Raw genomic sequence first — 6,000 nt, 5'->3', positions numbered from 1 at the left:
CCCCGAGGATGACGGGGGGTTGTCGCTCGTCGGCTTGACAGCACTTCCCCGGGCATGGACCTGAACTCCACCCCGCTACCACGGGGTTCACCGCCGAGCAGGACGCGTCCACGGACCAAGCCAGCACCCCCCTCCCCCCCCCCCCCCCGGTTGAAGTTTACGGGAATTGCCAGTTTACGCCTACTCCGCAGGCGTCACCTTCCGTCGCTCCATAGCAGTCCGTCTACCTCGCCCTTCCCACCCGGGGCGACCACCAGCAGCAGCACCACCAGTCGTAGTAGCAGTCCGTCTACCTCGTCTTCCCTGCCTGATACTTGATGGGAGGATCCGTTTACCTGCATCGTCAGCGGACCGACGGGGTGTGGAAAGTCCGTGTTTGTGAAACGAATGTAGGCGCACGCTCAAGCTCTCATTTGCCCACCCCGCCACGTGTCGCCTGGTGTCACTGGAGTGGCAGCTTTGAAGAAGGTGTGCCCAGCCCGTCAACATTCGGCCCAGGGGAGCGGATGTTAGTCGTCGTGGACGATTTGATGGCCGAAGCGGACGACCGCGCGACAATACCCTTTACCAAAGGCAGCCACCACCGCAATTTCAGCGTGGTGTACATCGTGTAGAACTTGTTCAACAAAACCAAAGATCATCGCACCATGAACGCACACTACTCGGTGTTGTTTAAAAACCCGAGAGACGCGTCTCAAATTAAAACGATCGCTAAAAAGATGGCTCCGGTGCGGACGCAGTACGTGCTCGAGGCTTTTGAGGATACCTCCGCCGAACCTCATGGATATTTGCTGGTCGATTTCAAGCAAACCACACCGACCACCTTCGACTTCGCACCCAATCTTCTCCGGGGAGATTCATCACGCCTACCTGCCCAAGTCACAAATCTTCGTATGCACGATCTGCAGAATCAGTTGCTTCCCTGCCAGCCACAGGTGATGTCACGCCGGCTCCAACGTTACGGGTCCCTGCTGTTCATGCTGGATCAAACCACCCCCGCCAATCGACGCATCGTGCTGCGCGTCAACGATCCGGGTTTACTTCTGTGTTTGTGTGAATGTGCCAAGAATGTGTTAAATGGAAATGTTGTACTATCACGGGCTCAGTAGGGGAAGTTACAACGGCAAAAGACGGTTCTTCGCACCGTCTTCGCCAAAACCACTACCACCAAAACTCCAGTGTTTTGACTTTGGTGCCTTCAACGGCAACACATTATAAGATCAAGGTATATAACCGTCGGGGATAGTCAGGTCAGATATCCGGTAGTAGGTCTTTGGTCTGGTTGTAGGAGTACATGGTGTTCCCCCGCATACGCATACCTCGGTTCACACCACTCGCGCTTTGGTTGTCGCGCAACACGACGGTGAGGTAGCCGTCTTCTCCACTCCATGAGCGCTAACGCCTTTGCAGGAGAGCTTGTCTTTACTGTTCGACACCCCGCCGTAGCACTAGTATGTCTTCGAACACAAACTGACGATAACGTCAGCAGTCCACTCAACTTTGGCGTACACCCTGGCGTACGTTTATCAAAGTCGTAGTGGTCGCGTCGAGGCAACCATTTGTTCAGCTCCGCCTCGTATACCGCCCGCAGGTCAGGTTTAACCAAGGATTTCCAGTCCCGGTCAGACTAGGCCATGTACGCGGAGTCCGTGTCCATCTCGCAGTGCTGATAGTCAGCCTTGTTAATAAAACGAGTCATGAAATCATAGTAAAACTCAACATACAAAGTATACCGTATACTCTCCAGTAACTTGCGCGTCTTCGTCAGGTCACAGATTTTCACATCCACAAGTCGGACTTGGTTTGTCACGGTTTTGCCATAGCCAGAATTTTCGAACAACTTCATAGTTTCCCTTATAAGGGCCTTGGGAGGGTCGGCGTCCCCTCCTGCAAAAGTTTAAAAGGCTTGCTCGGGCGTGTACTCTACAACTTGGTAGACGTAGGTCACTACCAACCCGCGAGGGAGATACCACTGGAGCAACGAGGTAGCCAGCAGAATTTCCGTGCCGAACATACTCCTGATTAACATTCGCCTGGAACCGGGCATGATGTCATTTGCCTGCGCGAACTCATGGTGGGGCCTATGTCCTCGCGGTTCACATCGCTGTTTTTAAATATGAGTGGGCATTCCTCAAAATCCGCTTTCAGATGGTCCGGCATCTGATGGATGTGCGTTCGACGAAGCTAAACAACCGGCCGTGGACGACAGCCTCCACTAGATGACCCTGCGTGTTGGGCTGTAGCTGTGACGTAAGTAAGCCGTACTGCTGCAGGAAGGCGTGCAAGGAGGGTTCGCTTTCCACAGGCGAAGAAACTCGCATTCCCATATGGATATCAGCTCGTACCCCTGGGAGCGGACGTATGCCTCATTCGTGTCCACTTCCCGTCGGAAGTCTTGAGGTGTCAACCCTCGCCGATCGTTGTAGCACAGCTCACCCTGGCGTGGGTGATTCAGGTGACAGTCATGGTAGTGGTTATAGCAGCCGTAGAACTGGAAGACGGTGGGACGTCCTTCGATGTGGGCGAACCCGTCAACGGGGAGTTGCCTATCACCGGCCCATTTCTCGGTATGGTTCATTCGGTGGCGGATGGGTACCTCCAGCTGGTGCGACTGACGGTCTAGCCATTTTTCAGCCAGACGTTTCGCGGTGCCGGAGGGAACGAACTTCTGCCCGTCACGTCGCCATCGAATGTAGTGACATTGGTGAGGCAAGGCAGGCGAAGTACAATGCGTTAGCATCGAACCCAACGATCTGCTGGGAGAGTTTACCTCCCCGTATACGTGTCACGCCTCGTTCGTGGTACCGCTGAAAGATGATGCTCTTTTTTGGCAGTCTTGCATGTCTTTGTCTTTCTCACCGATGAGCTTGAACACGGAGCACAAATCGTGAAACAAGTAGCGCATGGTGAGCCCTGGTATGCTAATACAGTCTTTAAAGACGTCGACGCGCATGGCTTGGTAGAACACCACCATCTTCTCCGCCGCCTCCATGAAGGAGATGACGTCCAGGTTGTTATACCACTGCAAAATTTCCCTTTGGTGACGCGGCAGTCGTAAGTTTTCATCAACTTGTCGTGTCTGTAATTAGGGACTAGGTAATTTTGAATGCTCAGAAATTTCAGCTGCGGCGTGCTTAGGGCCATGTGGTTATTGTTACGCTTGATAGCACACTCCAAATCACCCGCCTCACCAACACTCCAAATCCCCTGGTGGGGGTAGAGCTGTTGCTTGATCAAGTTCAGGTCGTAGTTGCCCGAGTTGAAGCCGAGGACGGGGAGCTGGTTGATGTAGGCGACGAATTTGTCCCGCACCCGCCGACGGCTCGGTGTCATTAGGATCGATGCGCTCATCTGACTCGTCCAGGATGTAGGCATAACGCTCGGTGAGATAGGCGCTATTGATCTTGCTGATGGTATTGAGGTAAGCCATCATCCGCTCGACGAGTGCGTGAGGATCGGCGGTAGAGATGAAGCACACGGGCTGGTCGTAATCGGGCACATTGGAGTTCACGCTGACACTCACGCTGACAGATGTGCAGGGACATCCATTCCGTTGAGCCGGTCATCGCTTCGTCCACAGGGGCCAGGTAATCTTGGAAGTCCTAACATGCTCGGTGCGGGAATATTCCGTCGTCACCTTCCCGGAGGTAAATACCCATGTCCGCCAACACTTCACAAATAGTGGATCGATAGTGGAATACAACCGTGACCCCCCACCCCCCACCCCCCCCACCCCCACCCCAGGTACTTTCGTCAGTGGACGTTTTGACCATGCCGTCGTAGTTCGTACTCGCGTAAACGTCTTAAAACACACTTGACAGGTGAAAGACTGGGCGTAACGCCCCATGTCCTTGATGTAACTGAAATGCTGACTGTGCAGGTTTAACTGCATGGTGGGAGAAGCATAGCGCTGTGCATTGCCATAGACGAGTTCAGCCGAGTAAAAATTGTTCATGGGGACAAGCTGGTACACTGAAATGTTTACGTTAAATAGGCTTTACACCGTGTCGAGCGCACTGAGGGGTACACTGCGGAAATGCCTGGGCTCCAATTCTACCACCTCCATATACATTCGGTGGTAACGTCGAGCCTGGTTTTCGCACTTTTGGAGGTTGGCCTTGTCCAGATGGACGGCCAAGCAGCGGAATAAATAGAAATGGTTCCCGCCACCAGCGTGAGCAGCCCGTTGTTCGCCACCAGGTAAGGCGGCAACGTTACCCTAACCTCACCGAGGGGCTGATGGGTTAGTTTGTGCGCGAAAAACAACACGTTGGTTAATAGGTCTACAATCCACTTCGCGTTGGAACGTTGTTGCTGCCCCCAGGTGAGTGGATCTTTGCTGGGGAGATGATCGGTGAGGAGTTCACGCAGGTCAGCCCGACTCGCCACGTGACACGGTGCGTCGAGTACCCGGGCATTGTTGGTGCTAGGGTAATAATAACGTGCCTGCCCCGTCTCCTTGTGCCGCAGAATATACCCAAAGCTATAATTCACAGTGAAGGTGGTCGGCTGATCCCCATAAATATAGTGCAGGTAATCGTTCATAACGGGCTTGCCGCGGTAAAAATGCTGGTGGTAGTCGTCGAGGGGAAAGCGGGTCTTTCCCGCAACAGAGAAGCATGTCGAAGAGTAGAGTAGAGTACAGTAGAGTTGCAAAGAGTAGAGAAGAGTAGAGCAGAGTATAGCTATACTATAGTAAAACTACAGTAAGGGAATGGTATGGTGGCATAGCATGGTGACCGGGTGTAAAAGGTGTGGGGTGTGTGATGACGCAGTGTGTCAGCCGGAATCCGTTTAGGCTTGCTGAATATTTATAATCTAGTATAGCTATAGTATCGCAGAGTATAGCTAAAGTATTGTATAGTAGTGTATAAGTATAGTAGAGTAGAATATAACTATAGTATAGTATATTTATTTATTTGATTGTTGTTTTACGCCGTACTCAAAAATATTTCACTTAGTATAGTAGAGTACAGTAGAGTAAAGTATAGTACAGAATAAATATAGTAGAATATAACTATAGTACAGTATAACTATAGTAGAGTAGAATATAACTACAGTAGAGCCACATTCCATTTAAACATGTGGACTTAGATGAACCATACAGCGCCAAAGGCTGTTCTCCGTCTATAGCCGTGTCAACAAGCTACCCAGAGTTATTCCCCCTGAAATTCTCTGTACGAAATACGGCATGTGTTTATACTGTATGATAAATATGTCAGTTTTAGTCGACGGCCATTAGGTCTAGCGTTATGTTCTACAAAAAACATCGCAATAGTTCTGCAAATAAACCTAGGCTATCTGGAAAGCTGAAAATAACACAAATCCAACGAATACACTATCGCTGACATCGATTTAACAACAGGCATATTCCTGTGTAATATTTTTGCGGGACGAATTTCATCATGTGGTCTCTAGCTTCTGGATTGTCTTATAGAATAGCTTATAATTTCACATAAATATCTGTTGGTATCGGCAGTCATACCTTTTTATGTATGTGCAGAAGCGAATAGCGGTGGGTAATTACCTAGCAAGCATTATGGCAAGTGGGCATAGATTTGCTCTAAGAGCCGTCTATGATGTCCAATAATTATTGTTTTATTCAATTTTACATAAAGAAAGGCACCAAATCCAGAGAACATGACCACAGAAACGTGTTAGGCAACATATAGGTAAAAAGGATAAGCCTATAACTTAGAAGCATACAGTTATGTATCTCTCTCTGAGTCACTTCGAAAGTAGTTCAGTAAATCTCAAGTATCGAAAATTGGACCATTCATAGTACGAAATACGACGTGTTTATATGCATGATCTTATCGCGTAGCTGAGAAGTACAAATCGTTCGGCTTTCACCAGACTGTATGTGGGTGGGTGTGTGACTTACCTTTCCGTGTTCAGCACGTCGATGCACGCGCCAATCCCATAACCGGTCAAAGGTCTTGTCACACCCTTCGCAGTTCCACACACGCTCCTTTTTACCGTGTCGGACCAACTTGCCCC

The sequence above is a fragment of the Liolophura sinensis genome, chromosome 11 (genome assembly GCF_032854445.1).
Source record: "Liolophura sinensis isolate JHLJ2023 chromosome 11, CUHK_Ljap_v2, whole genome shotgun sequence".
Lineage (NCBI taxonomy): Eukaryota > Metazoa > Mollusca > Polyplacophora > Chitonida > Chitonidae > Liolophura > Liolophura sinensis.
Note: the sequence above shows the minus strand (reverse complement) of the source record.